General features: G+C 35.8%; 2 long non-coding RNA genes across 2 annotated transcripts in view; both read right to left on the reverse strand.

Moving 5' to 3' along the window:
• LOC116592948 overlaps nucleotides 1-2142 on the reverse strand; it is a 214734-nt gene extending 212592 nt beyond the window's left edge. The window contains exon 1 of the long non-coding RNA XR_004286670.1: nucleotides 2059-2142. This is a non-coding gene — a long non-coding RNA (uncharacterized LOC116592948). The remainder of the gene's footprint in view (nucleotides 1-2058) is intronic.
• Nucleotides 2143-2223: 81 nt separating this feature from the next.
• The window catches only part of LOC116592955, a 99785-nt gene continuing 75686 nt past the window's right edge, over nucleotides 2224-26322 (reverse strand). Inside the window, exons 2-3 of the long non-coding RNA XR_004286675.1 lie at nucleotides 15027-15071; nucleotides 2224-2258 (exon numbers count right to left, since the gene is read on the reverse strand). This is a non-coding gene — a long non-coding RNA (uncharacterized LOC116592955). The remainder of the gene's footprint in view (nucleotides 2259-15026; nucleotides 15072-26322) is intronic.

The raw sequence follows: 26322 nt of genomic DNA on the forward strand, positions 1-26322 counted from the left end.
CATCAATTTCAGAATAGTCTGTTAGATATGGCTTAAAATCCTGCAACAATAAAGGTTTCAAAATGCCTTGTTGTAATCAAAAAGCTTTATTCCTTCCTAATCATCTCTTTTCCTTCCAATGTTACTTAGTATTTCATTGCATAAAAAAAGAAAATCTTGGCTCTACATTTGGTAAAGGACAAAAGATATATAGCTCCACAGAATTAGATCCTATACTCAAGTGCTATGATTGCAAAGAATGTTTTCTGGGTTTTTCACTGCTGGTGGAAGGCAGCATCAGAAACACTTTATAGATAAGTTTTAATATTGCCAAATGTTGAAGTTTAAATTATTTTAAAATTTTTTTTTTGTCTAAATATAATTTAGTATAAATATAACCTTCACCAGTTTCGGCAGATGATAAATCTGAATTGTGAAATCTTTGTTTTGCCTTGCTTTGCTTCTTTCATCTTTTTTTTTTTTTCTTTTAAGTATATGCAGTAACTCAAACCAGACCAAAAATGTTCCTAACAATCTGTTTTGGTGAATAAGAATAATAAAAATGATTTCTAATTAGTACAACAAATGTGCTTATTCTCAAGTTCCCAAAATGGTTTGTTCACCAAATTATAAGGACACTTTTAAAGAAAATTATCCTTCCCAATCCTTGTTTTATAATCAGTAGAAAAATCAAGTTGGTAGATTATTACATAAAAAAGCTTCTAATACAAACATTTGGAAAAATTGGGTGAAATACAACAAGTTCATTTTCTCAGTACATAGAATAACTTGATAAGATAAAAAGGCAGAATCTCAGGTGCTAAAACTCAAGAGAGTTCTGAAAACCAGTGGAGTGTGTGTGTGTGTGTGTGTGTGTGTGTGTGTGTGTGTGTGTAATAATACTGGAGGTACTCAAGGAGAAAGCATCAGTACTATTAATCCAGAGGCTTGAGTTGTTACGTTCCTGTAAGGAGTGAAAAGTAGTGGCATTGGAACCGTGCTACTTGAGACATCAGCAAAAAGTCATAAAATTTGAATGGCTGGACACTCCATTAATTATTGGCTTTAGAATATGGGGGGAGGATTATCAAATACTAATGGAGAGACCCACTCACAACTCAAGGTACACAAAACTAGCGGAAAAGCCAACCGTGCTAAAACTCAAGTTTGCAACCAAAGTTAACATAACACATGGAAAAAAGTGTATCCAAGCAAGAATCAGGAGACATGACAAACAAGATTTGATCCCATAGGATTTTATGTAATAGAATAATAATTGTTTCTAAGTAAGCTGGAGTCATTTGTGCCAGACCAGTATTTTTTACAGGAATAATAGAAAAGGTTGGTTGAATAATAACAAGAATATCTTGGAGAGATATTTGGAGATATCTCTTGGAGAGATATTTAGAGATAGTACTGGAGGACTGCAGATCAATGAAATCCAAGAGGGTCTGGATTTTGGAGATGGTAGAACCATGGAAAAATGAGATGACTTTTTGCAGCAGCCTTTTCTCTGGCTTAGTTGCTGATTTTGGGAACCAGATGAAAAAGTGAAGAGTTCAAATTTGCCCATGCAGAAATATCCTTCTAGAAGTAGAAAAACCATCATAGATTTTAGTGGTCTAAAAAGATGGAGAGATAAAATTGGAGACTTGATGGTTTTCTCCTCTAGACATTTGCCAAATTATGAAGCTACATAAGAGAGCACACTGAAGGTCTGCCAAAGACAGAGCTCAGAAAAGCAGAGCAGAATTGTCTGGACACCCATGATACCAAGGAGGCAAGGGCTAAGCATCAAAAATTTCCAGGAAGAGGAGCCTCAGGACATAAGATAGGTTCCCAGTTGAATGCTTTAGAGGGCTATGACCTAGAGCAGAGATGAATGAGAGGTAGACTGAGCTCCATGAAAACTGCAGCCCAATTTTGAATCAACGTAGCTTCTGATTGAATTCATGTGCTCAGCTCCACTCTATCAGACTTGTGAAGCAAGCAATAAATCCTGATGGAGGAATAGAATATACTCTGGATCTCTACGATTTAATTTACACAGCATCAGGCATTCAGTCAAAAATAACTTACCCTTTTAAAAGTAACTGTCTGGGGCTCCTGGGTGTCTCAGTCAGTTAAGCCTCCGACTCTTGGTTTCAGCTCAGGTCATGATCTCAGGGTGGTAGGATCAAGCCCCGGGTCAAGCTCCCAACTCAGCATGGAGTCTTCTTGAGGTTCTCTCTCTTCCTTTCCCTCTGCTTCTCCCCCACTCTCTCTCTCAAATAAATAATCTTTAAAAAATAATAAAAAAATAAACATACATGTCCATTTTCCAGTATATACAATAGTAGTATATTGCATGTCAATACATATCTATAGAAAATAATACCCCAAGATTTCATATGAGAGTTGTTTCAAGAGTAGAAACTGGCTGAAAAACTAATGTAAGGGATTAGATTTATATATAATATTTAATTTTAAAAAATTCTGGACAAATTAGTGAAAAATTAACCTCTATTTAACCTTCCAGGAAGTATGAGTGTTTTATGTTTCCAATGTTCTTTATATTTGCATTTTTTAAATAGTGATAAATATGTACCAATGGCAACTTTCATTTTATTCCAATTCCAATTTATCACAACCCTGAAATTAAAGGAATCAAATTTAAGTAGTTATTGACATAAAAAGCCAAATCATATGTATATTCATGAATAGGACATAAAATTAAACATAACAATACAAGTGATTAGAAAAAATGCTAAGAAAAGGAATGATTAAATTTGACTGTGTGTCATAATGCTAGATATTTTTATCCAAAGTATTACTCAAAGTTCATGGAACTTTTGTAGAAAATCTGTCTAAGAATAAGGGCTCAAAAACTTTATTATCTAGCAATGTATTTTTATATCTACCATAAATTAGCAATTTCTCTAAAATACACTATAATAATTTCTCTAAAATATACTATAATAATTTCTGTTGCTTTTATCATTCATAATAAACATTTGTTTTTTTGGGGGGAAGACTATTGAGAACCTCCAGCTCTCTCTCTCTCTCTTTCTCTCTCATACCCTCTCATGGCCCTGCTCTTGAGACTTGATGCACACCATTTGGTTCTTTTTGTGGAGAAAAATTTATTGACAAATCAAATTCTAGAATATTCATGCCAAGTAAATTCCTTGCCATTGTCAAACTGAGTCTCATGATACTTGGATCACACCCAGGATTGTTACACCTTTTGAACTTGCCTCAGTTGTCAAACTCTCCCTATTTTAAGATCTGCCTCTAAAATTGGTTAATTTTCCTCCAAGTTCAAATTAGAAAAAGAAGTCTAGAACTAGGTGCTAGCTCCTTCTCTTTAGCTTCAGGATTTTCCGGTAATTTATTCATAAATAAACAATAATAAATGAAATAACTCTTTCAATTGCAATATATGTTGCCTCCAAAATCCAAGTTATAGCAGCTTGTCCTTTATCTTTACAGAGACTTTCCAGCAAGACCCAGACTGCTGGACCTCAGAAATTGTAAGAAGGCAGCAAACACCTCTGTTTTCATAGAATTGAACTCCAGTCTTCTGGCACGCATTTTGCATTTGTCTTATCAAGATCTCTTGGTAATAAATTTGCTCTTGGTTTGCAATGTTGGTGAAAGAGGAAATTTGAGGGGCTTTTACATGGTTCCTAGTATCGTATCTGTCACTCAAAGATTTGAAAAGGCACTGTTAAAATTTTCTAAGTATATTTATAACAATTATATACCCAGAACTTAAGAGAATAGCCAGACAATAGTTTTGAGGCATGAATGAGGCATCAATGAAGTTGGTCAAAATTCCTTTCATTTGATCTACTTAATTAAGCCTTCATTCTGACTGGTGGACAGAGGTGATACCTGGAACCCAAGGATTCATGTCTGTTCAAGTCCATTTCCAACAAAGCCTGAAAAGTCTGGTCATTTCTCTTTTCCCAGTATGTAGTTACTTGGGTAAATGACCATATAACATTTTGGGAGAGACTTTTTTTTTTTTTTTTTTTTTTTTTTTTTGGTACATACTTGTGAGATTTGCACCTGCCCTTTCCTCAAAAATCTATCCGTTTTTTTCAAGGGCTCTAGTCTGTGAATAGATGAAGATTTGAGATTTGGGTGAAAAGCCACGGCTCTTAAGTCAGATTTCTTTTCACTAGACTCTTCTTTTTAGGTTAAAAAAATCAAGTAGGATACTGGTAGACTTCTTATTTTGGCGGGGTGGGGGCGGGACCCAGGGATCAATAATCAATAACCCACCACCATATTTGACTGTGACTTAAAGCTTCTGATGACCACATCTAACCTTTTATCAGTTATTGTAGCCATGTCTGTGCCTCTGACATTTAAGGGCTGCTAGAAGGGATCTACCACTCCAGGACCCCATCTTAGCATTTTAAATGAAGCATTCCATTTCAATAGCAGTGTCTCCTACTATCATCCCAAGTCAACAGAAAACAGTTTCCAGAACACTTATCAAAAATGACAGGACAGCTCTCACTAATGCATTTTCTTTTTTAATTCCAGTAAAGCTAACAGACAGTATTATATTAGTTTCGGGTACATAATACAGTGATTCAACAATCCTATATGTTACTCAGTGCTCATCAGGATAAGTGTAATCTTAATCCCCTTCACCTATTTCACTGATCTCCCCACCCACATCCCTCTGGTAACCATCAGTTTGTTCAGTACAGTTAAGAATCTGGTTTTGGTTTGTTTCTTTTTTTTTTTTTTCCTTTCTTTATTTGTTGTGTTTCTTAAATGTCACATATGAGTGAAATCATGTGGTATTTGTCTTTCTATCATTGACTTATTTTGCTTAGCATTATATTTCTAGATCTATTCATGTTGTCACAAATGGAAAGACTTCATTCTTTTTTATGGGTGAGTGTGTGTATATATATACACACATACATACATACATATACACATACCTCTTCTTTATCCATTCAACTATTGATGGACATTTGGACTGCTTCCATAACTTGGCTAGTGTAAATAATGTTTCAGTAAATATAGAGTGCATATATCTTGTCCAATTACTGGTTTTATTGTCTTTGGGTAAATACCCAGTAGTGTGATTCCTAGATCACAGGATAGTTCTATTTTTTATTTTTTTTAAAGATTTTATTTATTTATTTGACAGACAGTGATCACAAGTAGGCAGAGAGGCAGGCAGAGACAGAGAGAGGGGGAAGCAGGCTCCCCACTGAGCAGAGAGCCGATGCAGGGCTCAATTCCAGGACCCTGGGACCACGACTGGAGCTGAAGGCAGAGGCTTTAACCCACTGAGCCACACAGGTGCCCCTATTTTTAATTTTTTGAAGAACTTCCATACTGTTCTCCAGAGCGCTGCATCAGTATGTGTTCTCCAACGGTGCATGAAGGTTCTTTTTGTCATATTCTTCCCAATATTTGTTGTTTCTTTTGCTTTCAATTTTAGCCATTCTGATAGGCGTGAAGTAATATATCACTGTGGTTTTGATTTGCATTTCCCTGATGATGAGTGATGTTGAGCATCTTATGTATCTGTTGGCCATCTGGATGTCTTCTTTGGAGAAAGGACATTCATGTTTTCTGCCCACTTTTAAATTGGATTATTTGTTTTATGTGTATGTTGAGTCACATAAGTTCTTTACATATTTTGGATATTAATGCCTAATCAGATGTGTCATTTGAAAATATCTTCTGTTCAGTAGGTTGCCTTTTAGTTTTGTTGATTATCTCCTTTAATGTTTGGAAGCTTTTTATTTTGATGCAGTCCCAATAGTTTATTTTTGCTTTTGTTTCCCTTGCTTTAGGAGACATGTCTAGAAAAATTTTGCTATGGCCAATGTCAAAGAAATTACTGCCTGTGTTTTCACCAAGGATTTTTATGGTTTCAGGTCTCAAATTTAGGTCCTTAATCCATTTTGAGTTTATTTTTGTGTATGGTGTAAGAAAGTGGTCCAATTTCATTCCATTGTTTTGCAGGTAGCTGTCCAGTTTTCCCAACACTATTTGTTTTTTTCTTCCATCATTACTTGTTGAAGAGACTGTCTTTTTCCCATTGCATATTCTTGTCCCTTTTGTTGAAGATTAATTGACCATAAAATTGTGGGTTTATTTCTGGCTTTGTTACTCTGGTCCCTTGATCTGTGTCTGTTTTTGTGCCAGTACCGTACTGTTTTGATTACCCAAGCTTTGTAGTATATGTCGAAATCTGGGATTGGGTTACTTTCAGATTTGTTCTTGTTTTTCAAGATTGCTTTGGCTTCTTGAGGTTTTTTGTAGTTCTACATGGATTTTAGGATTGTTTGTTCTAGTTTTGTGAAAAATGCTCTTGATATTTTGATAGGGATTGTATTAAATCTGTAGATTGTTTTGGCAATAGGGATATTTTAATATTTTCTTCTAATCCATGAGCATGAAATATCTTTCTACTTGTTTCTGTTGCCTTCATTTTCTTTCATCAATGCTTTATAGTTTCCAGAGTACAGTTCTTTTACATCCTTGGTTAAGTTTATTCCTAGATGTTTTATTATTTTTAGTGCAGTTTAAAATGTTTAATTTCTTTTTTTTTTTTTAAAGATTTTATTTATTTATTTGACAGAGAGAGATCACAAGTAGACAGAGAGGCAGGCAAAGAGAGAGAGAGAGGGAAGCAGGCTCACTGCTGAGCAGAGAGCCCTATGTGGGACTCGATCCCAGGACCCTGAGATCATGACCTGAGCCGGAGGCAGCAGCTTAACCCACTGAGCCACCCAGGCACCCTAAAATGTTTAATTTTAATTTTAATCTTAATTTCTACTTTTCCACCAATGCATTTTTGAAGAGTCCTTTTTAAAGGACTCTTGGGAAATGCAGGGGAGTAAATGAATGTATTGTATATGAGCAATCCATTTCAAATTCCTATTTCTATAAGTCTTCAGATTCCTTCCCAAAGCCCCAACTTTCACACAAGCGACCTGCTATGACTGTGAATTTAACTGCAAAATAACAGCCAGTGCAGGATCAAAATTTGAATTTGATTTTAGGTATCTCAGCCCTCTGACACAATTAATAATATATTTTTCTTTAGCAGAGAAATTCCATGGCATACCTTCTCTCTCTTGAAGAATGGATTTCAGATTTTGAGTTTGTAATTCTTTTTAGGTTGTCAAGCACCATTAGAATCAAACACTTGTTCTATGTTCCTTGAATTCTTTATGTTCCTGCATATGACTCTCTGGCTATGGCTCTGGTTCCCTCAAAGACTTGCCTTATGTGACTACTTCATTGCAGGTGCCCGCTGATGAAAATTAGAAAGCTGTTTCAGGCTGCTTGTGAAGAGCCTTTTATATTGGCTGGATTTCAGAGATTTTGGCCTGATTCAGATCAGATAACCAATTCCAGACACCTATTTACTGCAGTTCTGTTTTCTAATAAGACTCTGGAGTCATACTCTATATAAGTCAGGGTTATTGGTTGCAAGCAAAAGAAGCCAATTCTGATAGATTAAGAAGAAAATGAGTTTATTATAAAGATTTGGACAGTTGACAAATTTTTGAGAGGGATGGAGGAAAAGGCTAAAGGTTAAGATTCCAGAAATTATGCCCACAACCATATCAAAACTGGCCCAATGAGGGAATAGCCACTGCCACCAACACTGAGAACTTGATACTCAAATTTATATGACTGCCAGTGATAAGACTTTATTTGCATCTGACACTAAACACACTTCTGTGCCAGGAATTCAGTCCTGGAGGCAATTCATCCCTAAAAGCCAAAGGTTTAAGTATTGAACTGACTAGTGTGGCTAGTAAAAAGGATTCTTCATGGAGCCTCCTTTTCTTATGTTGCTCACTTCTGAATCACAGTCAGGCACCAGTGAATTTAATCGGATTTACCTACATCACACCCTTGTGCCTTAAGTGCAAGAGAGGCTGACAAAATGATTTTTCTGTTTGAGGATTCAACCAGAATCATTACTTTGAGGAAGCAGAATACTTAAGTAGGAAATTCTGCAAACATAGAAAGGCTTTCAAAAATGCTAGATAATCAGAAAATATAATAAATATTCACTATTATTTATGTGCAATCTTTTGTTTTTAATATTCCTTTGTGAATAATTTTTGTCTCAAGTATATTAAGAATAAATTGCATAGAGTCCTGACTTTGATTTTATTTTGTTTTTTGGTGTTTATGTTTTCTTTCACTTTCTTGTTTTATTTTTCTTTTATAATAATTCTATACTACTCAAGTTTTCTTAACATTTTTTGGTCAAGTAGTTTAAAATTTACCCTTAAATTGACTTTCAGAAATTGAGCTGTTATTTCTCTATTACAATCAAAGAAAAGAAACCTCTCATCAGCAGGATAAAAAAATTTAGGCTACATTTACTTCTTTCATTCTATACTCTTTGTTTTCATTAGAATAATCTGGAAATTTTATACTCAAATTATTTTCTTTTTTCTTACTGTATCTTTTCTTGATAAAATAACATCTTGACACATTAGTTCATAATTATGGAAACAGTTTTTTTGGAACTCAAATTTTCTGTATAACTTATACATTTATTTGGTTTCATTTATTAAGTAGCTAGAGAATGTTTTTTGGTCATTTTTTTCCAGGAAGGCTATTTAGACTGTCTACTTTCTAAATTATTGCTGTCTAAAATTCCTTTATAAAGCCTTCACTTAAGAATATAAATTCATAGTTTATAGAATACTTTGGTGACAATTATCCTCTTAAAGCTGAAGAAACTATGCCAGTGTTTCCCTCATTTAGTGTTATGGGGAATTTAATGGCACAGTGTGTGGGTATGTGTGTGTGTGGTTTTTAACTCCTTGTTAGGAAATTTGTTTTAGTTTTAAAAGGCTGGGAGGGAGTTTTGCCATCTGCAAAAAATGTGTGTAGGTTTTCTTTTTGTTCTGGATATTCACTTTTTACCAAGATTTATTCTCTGTATGTCATTTTTATTAATTTTTCCTGCTATTAAAATTTGAAAGTTTGGGGCTCCTGGGTTTCTCAGTTGGTTAAGTAACTGCCTTAGGCTCAGATCATGGTCCTGGAGTCCTGGGATCCAGTCCTGCATTAGGCTCCCAGCTCTGCGGGGAGCCTGCTTCTCCCTCTGACCTTCTCCCCTCTCATGCTCTCTCTCACTCTCTTTCTCTCAAATAAATAAATAAAATCTTAAAAAAAAATAAAATCCAAAAGTTTGACAAAATTCTCTGTCAATGATGCTATAGGGAAATTGTCTCTCATATATTGCTCTTTTGAATAACAATGCATAACTTCTCTGGCAGATAATTTGTTACTGTTTAGTGAAATTATTTATATATTACCTTCTGACCAGCAATTCTACTTCTAGGAATTTTCCCAAAGATACCCTGGCAAAAGTATGAAGTCATTTACACAAAGCTATTTATTGTGAGATTATCATCTTGTAAAACCTAAATGTCTTTCAATAGAGTTAATTAAAGAAAGTATGGGTATATCCACAAAGAGTGGTATGCAACTCTAAAATGGAGTAAGGGATATTTCTAGATGTTACTATGGAGTGACCTCCAAAAAATATAGTTTAAAAAATAATTAAAAAACAAGGTGGAGAAAATTGCATACAGAATGCTATCATTCAGGTCAGAAAGGAAGGGTACGACCATTATTATATATTATATATAAAAGAAAACAATACTAAACTAAACTATAAAATGAAAACTATGGTTTCCTTTAAAAGGAGAGAAAGCATATAAAGAGTTTACATTTCCTTGGATATATCTTGATTTTTAGATTTTACATAATTATAAGTAGAAATATTTTAAAGTAATCCTTAAAAAATGAAAATAAAATTTGGGAGAATAAACAATGTATATTTAGTTGATGGCCCAGAGATTGGTCCAATGGACTTAAAAGAACAATAATTTGTATATCGCTAGCAGGATATATCTCAAGAAGTAAAAAAAATTAAAAACAGATTTTTTTGTAATCATATGGAGGTGAAAATGTTGGCATTGTTGGGGTGAATCTGCTGTGGGTGTATTTTGGGACAAAAAATATGAACGTGATACTTTTATTCTATAATTCTTCCATATTATTGAGAAGCAGGATTCTCAGCATGAGAATGGGGAGTACAAATATAATATTGAAATGATGAGGTAAAATCTCTTATAGTCTTGAATTGCAATTAAAAATGCCAGTGCAAATTTGTAATATATTCTCCCTCTCTCTCTTTTTTAGATTTTATTTATTTATTTGACAGAGAGAGAGATCACAAGTAGACAGCAGAGAGAGAGGGGGAGGCAGGCTCCCTGCTGAGCAGAGAGCTCAATGTGGGGCTTGATCCTAGGACCCTGAGGACCCTGAGATCATGACCTGAGCTGAAGGCAGAGGCTTAACTCACTGAGCCACCCAGGAGCCCCATGAGTTTTCCTTTGAAAAAAGCATTCCCTAACTCTGAATACCAAAAAGGCCAAGAGAGAATGACCAACCCATTTATAACAAATGTGCTTAGTACCTAGATTACATTAACCAAATACTATTTCCCACTGAAAGGAATCAGGGCTCTTTTGGAGAAGTGGCTGATTCCATGCTGCAGCAAATTTTTACAAGATTTACCATGATACTGTGTCATACCAGAGAGCAAAGAAACTCTTTAACACTACTACGGTCACATCAAAATACTCAAAAGTCAACCTAAAGAGGCTCATAGAGAAGATGGAGATTTTTAGGATTAATAAGATAATAAACAAAGTAGTGTGAAACTCTTCATAAATGTTTAAAGTGTCTGTGATTAAAAAATCAAGTTTATAGGATGTTACTCATAATTTTATTTTTTAAAAATATTTATTTATTTATTTATTTATTTGAGAAAGAGAGAGAGAGATTGAGCGTACAATTGGGATGGGGAGAAGGAGAGGGAGAGGTCTCAAGCAGACTCCACACTGATTGCAGAGCCCAATGCGGGGCTTGATTTCATGACCTGGAGATCATGACCTGAGCTAAAACCAGGGGTCAGCAATTAACCAGCTGAGGCACTCAGGTGCCCCTTACTCAAGCTTTTTTAAAAAAAGAAAGAATTATACATTTATTCTGCCTTTCCACATCTCTGCCTCTGGGTAACCAGATAGCAATGAGGGAAATTTTTTAGAAAAGTATTTTAACTAATAACTGCAGAATAAATAGTAAAATTATAGTATCACTATTTTCAAACCATAATGGATCTAGGCATTGATCATCAACTGTTTGTAATATCACAAAAAGACAAAAACCCAGACACTATATGCTTCTTGATAGAAACACAATGCTATTCATGAAGTGGCCTTGCAAAACAAAACAAAACAAAATGAAAGAAAGAAAAAAGGAAAGAACACAACCTTTTTTTTTTTTTTTTCCCGTTCAACCTTCTAGGTCCATATATTAACATTTAAGAAATTCAGAGGTTAGAAGATCTTTTATATTGAACACACCAGGAAAGTAATTTGCAAAATTCAGACCAGGAAACTGTAGGATAAAAAACAAAAACTTTGCTTCTTCAACAAATAATCATAAAAACAAAGAAGTAGATTGGAAATCTATACAAAAGGCACTTCAGACACATATTAAGCAATTCCTCTGTGAGGACCTCCTTCGGAACTTGATTCAAGTAAGTGGCAAAAATATTTTATAATATTGAGACTAATATAAATTAAAACAATAGATTTAATATTTAATGATATTAAAGAGCTATTAAAAATTAAATTTTAAGGGTTGCCTGGGTGGCTCAGTGGGTTAAGCTCTTCCTTCGGCTCAGGTCATGATCTCAGGGTCCTGGGATTGAGCCCCGCATCGGGCTCTCTGCTTAGCAGGGAGCCAGCTTCCCCCTCTCTCTTTGCCTGCCTCTCTGCCTACTTGTGATCTCTCTCTCTTTGTGAAATATATAAATAAAATCTTTAAAAAAATTAAAATTTAAGTATGATAATGCTTATACTTTTAAAAAGTTTCTGTTTTAGAAATAAAACTGAAATATTTATAGAGGAAATGAAATGGTGTTTGAGATTTGCTTCCAAGTAAATTGGAAGATGAAACTGGTTTGGGTGTACATGAAATGTGATTAGCCAAGGGTTAATAATTGTAGCTGGGTGAAGGGTAGATGGGAGTTCAATAACCTATTCTGTCTACTTTTGCATAGGTTTGCAATTTTCAATAATAAAAAGTTCAGAAATATCTGCTGTTTAGTAAGTCCTATAATTGTGAAGATGGGAGAGTCTACATTTGAGGTCAACTAATTTAATATGTGTTTGATTATGTTTTTCTATTTTGCCTTAGTTCTTGACAATTAGAATTCCTCTTGTATACTCTTTGGATCTACTGGATCTGTCTTTATAGGCTTTGTGTTTTCTCTTATTATACTCTCCTTTTCATAATGGCTTTTTCTCTGATTAAATTTTTGAGATTTCACTTAACCCAACACAAAATTAAATTGGATTTTTCTTCAGTATCCAAACTTTTACTCACTACTTTTATTGCACTATTTTATTTACTATTGTATTTGCCATCCCCACAGCAACTGACTTTTTTCTCAATCTCATTAAGAATATTATTTCTATTAAATAATAATGGTAAAAATATTTTCATTAGATGCTATGTTTCATATAAATTTTCATACATTATACTTTAGATTATTCATATTTAACAGACAAAAAACCTGGGGTTTATAAAACCTTAGTAACATCACAGAGATGTAGGCTGGATTTGGTTGAGCTCACTTAAGGGTCTGGGACTTGGATTTGGTTGGCAGACAAGGGTGAAATAACCTAGCTTCATTCTACTTTGTTCCATGTGTCTCTCCTCCTCTTGCTGGGACCTATGAGCCAGCCCACACGTGGTCATTTCATGGTAATGGAAAAAATGCAAGGGGACAAGCAAAAACATGCACGGTCTCTTAAGGCCTATTCTGGGAACTGACACATCATCAATTCTTACATCACATACTTAAATTTAGAGTCAAGAGGCAAGGAAATTATCTCTCTCTTTTAGTGGGAGGAATCTCAAAGCTACAGAGCAAAATTCTCTGCATATGAAATGACAGAGCCAGAACTCTGGACAAAAACCTGTGCCTTTCACCACAATTTGACAATGAAATTTATAAAATGTTTTTGCATTATCTTTCTTCCAAGGAAAGAGGCTCTCACTGATGCAAGTGACTGATCTGCTTGTTGGAATCTGTTAAATCTTTCACACACTTGTGATTTTTTTCCCTCTTTTCTCAAAAAGAAGAGTAGGGACATATAATTTTGTACAGTGTTTTGAACTGGGATGGTCTTTTAGATTTTGTTCACGTGTTACTTTCCTTTTTTTTACATCAAGTAATTAGACATATTCCAACATATCTCATAGGATTATAAGAATTAAATAGAACATCTGGAAATACATGGCACAAAGTAGTAACTTAATTTTCTCTTATTATGTCCCAAGAGTCCTTCTCCTCCAGCATATAAACATGAATGATGCTTTCTCAGTGTTCCTCATATTTTCATCAACACTACCTTCCATTCATGGTCCCTCTCATGCCTTTAATTATTTTTCAGTCTGACTTGCCCAGCTTCCATCTCTTAACCACCTTGAAAAACTGAGCTCTCAGGCGACACTAGTAATCCAATTTTAATAAATTCCCATGCATTCCTCAGACAGCTAACACGCCAGTAATTGCTTTTGGGCTCACCAATATCTTCCATACTGTCACGTCCAATGATCACATTTCTTTCCTCGTAGTACTCAAACCCTTAAAAGTATTTTACACAACTGATCACTTACTCCTTCTAGAAACACTCTTTTCTCTTGCCCCATGACTTCATACTCCTTGAAGTTTCACCTTTACCTCTCTGGCCATTTACTCTTAGTCTCTTCTGCAATTTCTTCTCCTCTACCCGATCTCTAAATACATGAGTTCCCCAAGGCTCACACCTGGAATAATTTCTGATTTTTGTAATGTGTTTCATGCTTTCCAATGGCTTTAGGCAACTTCCAGGTGCTGAAAATTCCCAAATTTATATCTGAGCCTAAATCTCTCCTTCAAAATCATGTTCTTCCCTGACATAACAAAGTACTTAAGCATGTCCACAGATAATTCTTGACTTCTGCTGCTGGCTCCAAACAATTCTGACAGCCGTCTCTTGGAGACGTAGCCTGAACTAACTATCCAAATCCCCTATTTCATTTCACTTTGTTTTATTGTATTAACAACAAGAAAAAAAATCTGAAATAATCCTTTCCTCATTCATTTACAACTTGCTTAGTTTCTGTCTCTCTGGCTATTAGCATAAGCTTCATGAGAGCAGAAACCTTGCCTGTTTTGCTTGCTGCATTATCTTTAGTAGTGAGAATACTGCCAGACATATAGTAATAACTTAGTAAATATTTTTTGGATGAAATGATGAATGTTGTCTTACTTTGGTTGGCTTTCTGAACAACAAGTTGAAATATACTAAAAAGTCTATTAATTATTAACAAGAATTACTCATTTATGCTGCTTTATGTTTTGCAAATATTTTCATCTAAAATGTCTCACTTAATGATCATCGCAACCCTGGGAATAGGGATTATCATTCTCATTATAAAAGTGAAGAATATTGTGACTGAAAGGGCTCACTCACACAGATGTGAAGCTGAATTTTGATTCTAGGTTTTCTGATTCTTAGTTCACTGATATTTCTATCACATTTACCACTTCTTCTTATGGCATCAATAAGCAAAGATAACTTTAAAAATGTATTATTTTAAAACATTTATAAAATACATATTTTAATATTCAATATTCATTCATATAGATAGAAACCATGATATCAAAGGGTTTTTTTCTGTTGCTGTATTTTTTTAAACTTCCCCATAATAAAGGATATGTTTAGAGTATTATACTTGGTGACTTATAGCATCATTTCTCACCTGCAATTTTTTTTAATGATTCAAAGAGAAAAATATCATGAATCAATGTGACTGGATCTAAATAATGACAAAAATTATAGTCATACTAACCATTATAATATTAATGCCTTTGTATGATATTTCATATATTTTCAGTGTGCTTTTATAATACCTACCCTTTTAATTTTCCAGAGACTATAACATAAGATTCTCCAGCTAATCTAAACAAAAAAGAAGTTATTGGAAGGTTATTATAATCTTGAAACACAAAGAAATGGAAAAACATTCCATGCTCATGGATTGGAAGAACAGATATGGTTAAAATGTCTATACTAGCCAAAGTAATCTGCAAGTTCAAAGCAATCTTGATCAAAATAACATCAGCATTTTATAGAGCTAGAACAAAGAATTCTAAAATTTGTATGGAACCAGAAAAGACCCCAAATAGCCAAAGTAATGTTGAGAAAGAAAAGAGAAGTGGCAGACATCACAATTCTGGAGTTCAAGCTGTATTACAAGGTTGTAATCATCAAGACAGGATGGTGCTGGCACAAAAACAGACACAAAGATCAAGGGAACAGAATAGAGAACCCAGAAATGGAACCACAACTATATAGTCAACTAATATTTGACAAAACAGGAAAGAATATTCAATGGAAAAAAAGACAGTCTCTTCAAGAAATGGTGTTGGGAAAATTGGAAAGCCACATGCAGAAAAATGAAACTGGACCACTTTCCTACACCATCACACAAAAATAGATTCAAAATGGATGAAAGACCTAAATGTGACACAGGACTCCATTAAAATCCTAGAGGTCACCACAGGCAGTAACCTCTTTCACCTTGACTGTAGCAACTTATTACTAGACAGGTTGCCAGGAGCAAGAGAAACAAAAGAAAAAATGAACTATTAGGGCTTCTTCGAGACAAAAATCTTCTGTGCAGCAAAGTAAACAATCAACAAAACTAAAAGGCGACTGACAGAATGGGAGAAGATATTTTCAAATGTCTTATCAGATAGAAGGCTAGTATCCAAAATCTATAAAGAACTTACCTAGCTCCCCCCAAAACCAAATAATCCAGTTAATAAATGGGCCGAAAATATGAATAAACATTTTTCCAAAGAAGACATCCAGATGGCTAACAGACGCATGAAAAGATGCTCAACATCACTTGTCATCAGGGAAATACAAATCAAAACTATAACAAGATACATCTCACACCTGTTAGAATGGCTAAAATTAACAGCTTAGAAAACAAGAGATGTTGGGGAAGATGTAAAGAAAGGGGAATCCTCTTGCAGTGTTGTTGGGCATGTAAGGAATGCCAACTGGTATTGCAGCCACTCTGGAAAGTAGTATGAAGTTTCCCCAAAAAGTTAAAAACAGGCCTAACCTACAATCCAGCAATTGTACTACTAGGTATTCACTCAAAGGATACAAAAATACGGATTTGAAGGAGTACATGCACCTGGATGTTTATAGCAGCGTTGTCAATAATAGCCAAACTATGGAAAGATCCCAAGTGTCCATCAAATGATGAATGGATAAAGATATGGTATATAGATATATAGATAGATACAGGTAGAAAGATATAGAAATATATAGAAAGATATAGATATTAGTCAGCCATCAAACAGGATAAAATCTTGCCCTCTGTCATGACATGGATGGAACTAGAGGGTATTATGCTAAGTGAAATAAGTCAGAGAAAGACAAATACCATATGATTTCACTCATATGTTGAATTTAAGAAACGAAACCGAGGATCATTGGGAAAGGGAAGGAAAAATAAAATAAGATGAATATTGAGAAGGAGGCAAACCATAAGAGACACTGAACCCTAGGAAACAAACAGGGTGGCTGAAGGGGAGGTGGGGGGTTGGGCTAAATGGGTGATGGGCATTGAGGAGGGCATTTGTTGTAATGAGCACTGGGTGTTGTATGTAAGTGATGAATCACTAAATTATACTACTGAAACAAACAAAGAAAAGAAGAAGAAGAAAAAAAAAAAAAAAGAAAAAGTCTTGCAACACAGTTTGAAGGTAGGAAGTCCAGTGCAGGAATTGTGTAGGAAACAAACCAAGCTATAACATAGAAAATTAAGCCATTACAATACCACCACCATTGATGAAATCTATTTCCAAATACAACCTTATTGACCAAGATTGGGGCATCCAAGTCACCTCTCTTGGGTCATGTGCTCTCCCTTGGCTAAGGGGAGTTATGAACACTAAAACAGACCCACAGACCATATTTAGTAGAGAAGAAGTAATTATTTGAGAGTGAATAGGAGGCTGATTAAAATTAAATATATATATATATATATATATATATATATATATATATATATGCTGTATTAACAATGAAAAAAATTCTGCTATAGCCCACATCTTTGCTACACAATATCTATATATCTGAACAGTCACATATACACTGCCAACAATATTCTTGTATGACAAAATTCATCAATTCTCCCAAAGAGACAATCGAAGTTCATCCAGATCCAAGTTCAGTTTCTGTCATTGTCCTTTTCCTCTTCTAGTTCCTTCATGATCCCATCTCAATATTCTATAGCCTAGAAACTAAATGGAAAGTTTAATCATCTTTTATAAAATAGTGGGATAAATGAAGGAAAAGAAGAGATTTTGATTTAAAATGGAGAGATGTGTACGTAACACACAAGGAAGAAAATAATGGTAAAGGTTAATTCCATAATTTCTGCTACTGGTCATGAAGCTTTTTCTTATTTCTTTCTTCTACAGATTCTCATGGCCTTTAGCCAGTATCCCAGCTGGTAGAAGTTATTTGTTTTATAATGCAATCCAAACTTCCATTCTGAGAGATTTCCGTGCTTGACAGTATTGTATATATAGGAATGTAATATTCTTACATTAACTGTTTCTTCTAGCCATACTAAAACAAGTTGATACCCCAAATAGTCTCCCAGGTTCCTACCATCCATCTTCCTGTCCCCACCATATTGCAGAGACCCTAGTGCCCCTATATAAGCAGGGCAAATAACCCTATTAATGCCATAATTTTGTTTTTTACAATTTTCTCAGTTTCATGACAAAGACAAAATTACTACATGGTAGTCCGGTAGTCCCAGTGCAATGAACGCATTGCTTTGTTCCCTGGTGGACACATCCCTCAAATGGAAACAAAACTGAAACCTGAATGGCAAGAGTCATAGTGTCATAAAGTGAACATCAGCCCCCTCCACATATTTTTCTTGATTACTAAATCCATATTTTCTGACATTAGGGAATCACCCTTTGTATAACATGTGCCAAGTGGAATCATAACTGAACATTTAATACTAACATAAACTATTTTATGACTCCAGTTAATTCTATGGACATGAGACTTTGCTTTATTTCTTTAGTTTAGACCAAATACCTTGGTCAAACGTAATGAAATAAAGAATATCATTACAGGGTATTGGGAATTTCATCAATATGCAGAGTCATGACATGAAGAGTAAACAAATGCAAATTCATAACAATATCTATACCAGTGGATATAAACTGCAAGCAGCTCCAAGCATCATTAATGTGCTACTATGGTCACAGATGTACAAAATTATATTAAGACCCCAGGTTAGTGGCTGCTTTCTTGCAAACTGGACTCCCAGTAGTTATAATCACCACATTGGCCTTGGTGAAAAGTATATGCTCTTGAGTGTAAGCATGGAGTCTATCCTGCCAACATGACTACTTTCTTTATAAGCTCATAGAACAAACATTAGAATGGCAGTAGTTAAATGGCTGGCTGAAAATCAGAGTGGACATCTTATCCATCTGATTTTTATGAACTTCCTTTATGACGGAGACTCAGATGAGCATTTGGAGACTTAGTCTGAGAGATTCACCTAAATTTTTCTAGAACTTCTTATCACTGCTTCTCCAATTATATTCTTCCAATTTTCCAAACACGTGGCCAATCCATTAGTTATTGCCCATTAACTCATATAAATCTTCACTTTGTGCCATCATTCCTTCCAGGCAAAGTAGAGCACTGTAACACTGGCTGCATATAGAACAATTATACAATATTAGGCTGGTTATTTCTTGGAGAAGAGGGTTGTCAGGTAGCCGCAGGAGTGGAGGGGTTGTGTTGGGCATTTGCTAAGCTTTTTTCTTTTCATTATCCAAATTCCTTTCTAATACTACCCCAGCAATCTTGAGAAACTATTTCCAATTGAACCTTTTTGAATAAATTAAAAAAAAAAAGAAACAAGAAAGATGTGAGAGTAGTCTTGCAACGTCATATCTTTTCAAGTTTGTCATGGTAAGAAGAGTACATGGGAACCAGATGGAGAAGCTCAAACCAAGAATAAAGGGTACGCATTTGACCCAAACACTTCCTGTGCTTTATGAATAATCCTCAGTATAGTAACTGGCAGTTGGACCACATCTACTTTACAAAAATAACCTTAAAATACAAAAATCAGGAGAATGGAACTCTAAAATGTAAAGAATCCTAGGTGCCTGGATGCTCAGTTGGTTAAGTGACTGCCTTTGTTCAGGTCATGATCCTGGAGTCCCAGGATTGAGTCCCATATTAGGTTCCCCACTCAGCGGGGAGTCTGTTTTTCTCTCTCTGACCCTCCCACTTCTTGTGCTTTTTCTCTCTCTCAAGTAAATAAATAAAATCATAAATGAAATAAAATAAAATCTAAGGAATCCTGACAACCATATTCCAAAATAACTGCCTTTTCTACAGTATGATGTTGATTCTCAACTATCCTTGTCCATTATTTTATCTATGGATAATATTTGATTCTTTTTTTTTCAATTTATTTATTTGACAGAGAGAGAGAGAGAGATATCACAAGTAGGCAGAGCAGCAGGTGGGCAGAGGGGGGAAGCAGGCTCCCTGCTGAGCAGAGAGCCCAATGTGGGGCTCCATCCCAGGACCCTGAGATCATGACCCGAGCCGAAGGCAGAGGCTTAACCCACTGAGCCACTCAGGTGCCCCTTGATTCTTTATCATTGTATTTGCTTTTTCCAAAACTTGGAGACACTCCCATAGCTGGGGATATTGGAAGTTGCCTACTTCTAATAATTTCTTATATTTCTGGAAATTTATGCATCATTTTTTGACATCAAAATGAATTATATTTCTAATTTGTTCTGAGAGCACTACCATGTTTCCATGAATTTTAGTAAGAACCAAAAAACCAAAAGTGACCTTTTGGATTTTAGTTCCAATAGCCCGAGATAAAAATTTTTTTAGGAAAGTATGTGATTGAACCTCCATAAAATAGGCATTGCATTATGATCACCCATGGAAGTGTATTATTAAGTGTGCACAAAAGATGCAGCAGTTCTTAATGCTCCTGGGCATTCAGTCATTGGTTAAGAATGTATGTTGAAATACTCAAATTGTAGGTCAGATTAGTCTTAGAATCTAATGAGCAAATTTTTATATCTATCATTTTTATATTTATCTTCATCTCTCAATTATAGATTATTACTTTCTTCTGGCATTAAGCCATCAGCCTTAAAGTTAGTTTTACATTCTAAAAATTTGTTCAATGACTGTCTTTATTATAAACTGCTGGTACTGCTAGAAAAGAACACATTTTCACCACTTTCCCCTTGAACATGTGATCTGTTTCTAGGAAGGTGAACCATTTTCTTTTCTTTTTTTAAAAAATTGTATTTATTTATCGGACAGACAGAGATCACAAGTTGGCAGAAAGAGAGGGAGGGAGGGAAGCAGGCTCCCCGCCAAGCAGAGAGCCCAATATGGGCCTCGACCTCCGGACTCTGAGATCATGCCTCGAGCTGAAGGCAGAGGCTTAACCCACTGAGCCACCCAGGTGCCCCAAAGTGAACCATTTTCAAATTCTCAATGATTCAGATCTGCTCCTTTGTTCTGAAATAGCTACATGCAATCAAAATGAGGAAAATTTTTATCTACAACATGGTGACATTTCACCCCGAAAAAATTTCATCATCCACGAACAACTGATTTTTGTACATGAAAGCTGAAAATTAAAGAATTTCAAATAGGCTCAAATTATTAAATGGTTAGACCTCAGATCTTTCTCTCTCCCCCTTTTCTTTATTAAGATTTAACTTTCATTCCTATAAAAGTAATTGAGGTTTGCAGTTTAAAAAACAAAGAAGAGAAGTGCCTGGGTGGATCACTTGGTGAAGCTTTGGACTCTTGGTTTTATCTCAGGTCATGATCTCGGGGTTGTGAGATGGAGCCCCGTGTCAGGCTCCGTGTTCAGCGGAGAGTCTACTTGAGGTGGGGAGTCTGCTTGGGATTCTTTCTCTCTCTCTTTCTGCCCCTCTCCACTCTAGTAAATAGATAAATCTTTAAAATTAAAAAATAAATAAAAAGGAAAACAAATACACTAAACAAAATGATAAATTGCTGTCTTCTGCCTTCTGTCTCCCCACTCCTGAGTCTCCTCACCAACTGATTTCCACTCAGAAGTAACCACTTTCATTATTTTTAGCTTTTTTTTTTAGTGTATTTACATCCATGTTTCAAAATAACATGACCATACTGCTATGAATTATTTAATCCTCACATGGAAAAGAAATATTAGTTGTCTTATGTGCCATTCAGCATATTTGAGTGCACACATGCACACACACACACTCAAACACTCTTCCCTCATCCTCAACCTCCAATTGTGGTTATGGTTATATCACCTTTTTGGGTTAAATTAGTATTCACTGTTATTATGACCAGGTAGATATTGCTCACAGGTAACCTGCTAAGTTTGCTACTGATCTATTTTCTTTCTTTCTTTCTTTTTTTTTTAAAGATTTTATTTATTTATTTGTCGGACAGAGAGAGAGATCGAGAGAGAAAGCAGAGGCAGACAGAGTAGCAGGCAGAGGCAGAGGGAGAAGCAGGCTCTCTGCCGAGCAAAGAGCCCAATGTGGGACTCGATCCCAGGATGCTGGGATCGTGACCCGAGCTGAAGGCAGCAGCTTAACCAACTGAGCCACCCAGGCGTCCCTCCATTTTCTTTCTTGTATAAATTTTGCTTCCCTGCAGATATGCTTGCCATATATTTTGTACTTGCTTTAAAATCTATGTTTACCTACAATTTATCCCAATTGCTCCAACTTCCTCTAAACACATTTACCCAATGTTTTAGCAACATTATCTATTCATTGGACTATCCCTACTAAATCTTTTATCCATCTACTTTAAATTGCATTATTTGATCTACAGATTTTATCCTAAAATTTCCTCTAAACAATTTCCTTGCAAATCCCCTTTATCTTTTTTAGCAGCACTCTGAGAAATGGTGTTTGGGAGGTAAAAGAGTCAAGATTTACAGGTCTGACAAACACTGTTATTCTACATCCATGATTGATTTTTAGTGTGGCTGGGTTGCATTATCAGTTATAAATCATATTTTCTCATAATTTTGAAAATATTATTCATTTGTCTTCTAGGTTTCCAGGTGTTGGCAAATTTTCTTCTATAAAGAACCAGATATTAAATTTTTAGCCTTTGCAGTCTGTGTGATATTTATTGCAACTATTCACCTCTGCTGTGGTAGCTCAAAAGTAGCCATAGAATATTTGTAAACAAATGGGCATGACAGTGCTTTAATAAAACTTTATTTACACAACCAGGACACAACTTGTTAGTTCTCATTCTAGATTCCAATGTTACTTAAAGCCATTATGATTTCTAATCATTTACATGTCACTTTTTGTGTGTGTGTGTCTTTTTAGAAACTTGGAGTTTTGTTTTTTTTTTTTAAGATTTTATTTATTTATTTGACAGAGAGAAATCACAAGTAGATGGAGAGGCAGGCAGAGAGAGAGAGAGAGAGAGGGAAGCAGGCTCCCTGCCGAGCAGAGAGCCCGATGCGGGACTCGATCCCAGGACCCTGAGATCATGACCTGAGCCGAAGGCAGCGGCTTAACCCACTGCGCCACCCAGGCGCCCCTAGAAACTTGGAGTTTTAAAGATTCTTTGGTTTGGACTTGAAATTTGAACTACCCAGATGATATATTTTGTTAGGTGCTTGAAATTTCTTGCTGAAACCTTAAATGGGTTTTCAGACTGGAGGCTCTGAAGAAGATTCGTATATTTTGATCATTTCCACCCATCTCCTTTCTTGGCTCTCTCCTTCTGGAATTAGTGGAATATCAGACCTCCTGAATTTATCCTTTTTAACTTGTCTGAATTATTTTCATTGTACTTCTTAGAAAATATTTTAAAATTTATCTCCTAACTCTTCTGTTTGACTTTTAATTTATGTTACCTTTTTTTCTTTTTTTTAATTTCTAGGAGCTCTTTTTAAGTTATCTGACTGCTCTTTATTTTATAGTCCCTCATTCATATTTCATGTGTACAAACTACCAGGGTTTTAATTAAGGTAGGATTTTGTGTGTGTGTGTGTGTGTGTGTGTGTGAGAGAGAGAGAGAGAGAGACAGAGAGAGAGAAAGAGAGAGAGAGAGAAGAGAGTGCTGTTTCAGGCTTCTATAAAAGAATGCCGAAGACTAGGTGGTTTATAATTCTAGAGATTGGGAAGTCTGAGATCAAGCTGCCATAAGATCCACTGTCTGGTGAGAACCGACTTCCTGGTTCATAGATGGCTATCTTCCCACTGGATTCTCACATAATGTAAGAGCTTTCCGAGGTCTCTTTTATAAGGGCACTAATCCGACTCCTGAGAGATCCACCCTCAGAACATAACTGCCTCCCCAAATCCCACCTCCAAATATCAAGCCATTGGAGATTAGGTTACAACATACGAGTTTGAGAGGAACACAAATATTCAGGTTATAGCAGTGTGTGTGTGTGTGTGTGTGTATGTAGGGTGCTCACACATGTGCACATGGGTTCCTCTGCCCCTGTTGTCTCCGCTTCTTTTGACTTTATCCTCCCCTTCTCATCTTTCCCTTCCCCTCCCCCTACTCTACTTTCTTTCTCTGTTACAAAGCTTTCCTTGAAAGTTAAGTGATTTTTGCCTATCTCTTCACATTAAAAAATGATGCACTAAAATGATCACTGGAAGCTCGGTATACATGATTATCTTGATTTAATATAGCATGATCAAATTAAAATGCAGCAATTTCATTGACAGCCCCCAATTCAGTATATAAGACTTTTTCTTAGTCTAGTCTTTTTCCCCAGAAAGGACTTTTCCAACCTCTTGCCTAGGGAAATGATCCAAATGAGAATATTCTTAAGAACCAAGCAGGGAAAGAAAGTCACAAGGCTCTCACAGTTCAGCATGTAGTTTTCCCGGTAATTCCTGCAGTTGTAGTGTGGCCCATCACAGCGTGCCCTGGGTGTGGTCAGTATTCCTCAATTCAGGACTTGTCTCACTCAGTATCCATAGTGAGAAAACTTTACCCCAGGCTTCATGGGTTGGAGAAAGTCAGTCATGTGCAATCAGGAAGGGAATCTAATGGTCTGATGCTTTCAAGACTTTCATCAGTTCTTCCTTTTTTTTTCAGTCCAATCCTATATCCAGTCCTGAGGTACCTGATACCATCAGCTCTTCAGCATTTCTAAGCATCCATAGGACACAATGGTTAGTTCTTCCTGACTCTCCCACTAGCAGACATAGATTCAAGATTCCTATAGTTTGATATGTCAGTTACCATTCATCCACCAGCTTCCCAGAATTTACAAATTTTGTTTATGTTTGAGTCTACTGCAGTTTTCTTTTTTATTCTTTTTTTTCTTCTTCTTGTTTTTTTTTTTTTTTTTTCCTAAATCTTTTTTATTCCTTAGGTGTCATTTTAGTAGGATTTCAGGGAGGTCCAGACATAAATTGACATGTTTACTCTAACATGTTCCATGTGATTGTATTCCCAATCTTAAGAAATTCATACCTACACCAGCTATTTAAACATTCCAAAGAAAGTTCTGGAGCTGGGATGGCCCCACAGAGTTGCCCTGAATTAGAAAAAGAGGACTGGGTTTTTATTCATGAGCAGTGCCCAGTCAGTGGATGCCAGATACCCTGGGGAGGGGACATATTCTTGAGCAAGACAGCTGAGGGCAATTCCAGGACAGGGCTTGGAGCTGAAGCCTGCTAACTTAGATAATGGGGACCTGGGCAGTACAGAGGTATCTGCTACCTGCACCTTTTAGCAAACTTACATTTGACTATTTGTACCAATAATTAAAGTTGGAAAAAAAAAAAAAAGAAAGGATCAAGTGATTTATTTAGCTAAGAGAACTGATAACTTCTTTTGAGACAGGCAAGATTATAAACTCTTTAATTGTAGAGACTATATATAATTCATCTCTTTGTCTGTAGCATATAGGCTTCCACTTGGTTCATAGTTAATTTACACTTAATATTTATCTATAATTAGTTGCCATTAGCAAATAGTTTTTTTTTTTTAAGATTATTTATTTATTTATTTGACAGAGGCCACAAGTAGGCAGAGAGGCAGGCAGAGACAGAGAGAGAGGGAAGCAGGCTCCCTGCTGAGCAGAGAGATGGCGTGGGGCTCCATCCAGGACCCTGGGATCATGACCTGAGTGGAAGGCAGAGGCTTTAACCCACTGAGCCACCCAGGCGCCCCAGCAAATAGGTTTTAAGAATTAGGTTCTATTCAAAACTTATCCCTGGGGTGCCTGGGTGGCTGAGTCAGTTAAGCATCTGCCTTCGGCTCAGGTCATGGTCCCAGGGTCCTTGGATTGAATCCCGCATCAGGCTCCCTATTTTGTGGAGAGCCTGCTTCTCCCTCACCCTCTGCCTGCTGCTCTGTCTACTTGTGTTCTGTATCTCTCTGTCCAATAAATAAATAAAAATATTTTTAAAAAACCTTATATTTAATATTGACATTATCTTTTATAAAAAATAAAACATTTTTTCCTGAACAAAAAATTCAGTATATGTGACAGTCAATGAAAAGGAGATTGTAACAAATAGACGAGTTTGATCCATGAGACACATTGAACATTGAAATGGAAAGGTCACAAAATGTCATCATTGTCACAAGAAAGAGATAGGATAGAAGAGATACCATGCTATCTCTGATGCCCACAACTATGTCGATTTATTCCTTGACAAAAATTAAGTCAGTTTATTTAGGGAAGTAATCTAATTGTCAAGAATGTCACAGGGATACTTTCAAGTCCATAAAAGGAGTATCTTTTCACCTTCAATAAAAGTTAGGAATGGAAAAGAGTTGGGATTAATGATACTAAAAACAAAAGTGATATTTAGAATATAGGAATAGATTCCCTAAGCCATTATTACATAGAGAAATGGCACTGCAGCAAAGGTAACTCGGCTTTCAACCATCTGCCCTCTATTGGCCAGTTTACTACCTCTGGATACAGATCCCCCTAGGCTTGTCCAACTCATCTACATAGGCAAGTTGACCCAGACTCAATGGTCTCATGTTAAACTAGCAAATAGCTGGAAGAAAATGAATCCCTTTCAACATATACAGTTCAGAGTCATATTTTCTCATGGTGATGGCTTGGAGAGAGTGTTGCTTCCCAATT

Source organism: Mustela erminea, chromosome 1 (assembly GCF_009829155.1).
Source record: "Mustela erminea isolate mMusErm1 chromosome 1, mMusErm1.Pri, whole genome shotgun sequence".
Taxonomy (NCBI): domain Eukaryota; kingdom Metazoa; phylum Chordata; class Mammalia; order Carnivora; family Mustelidae; genus Mustela; species Mustela erminea.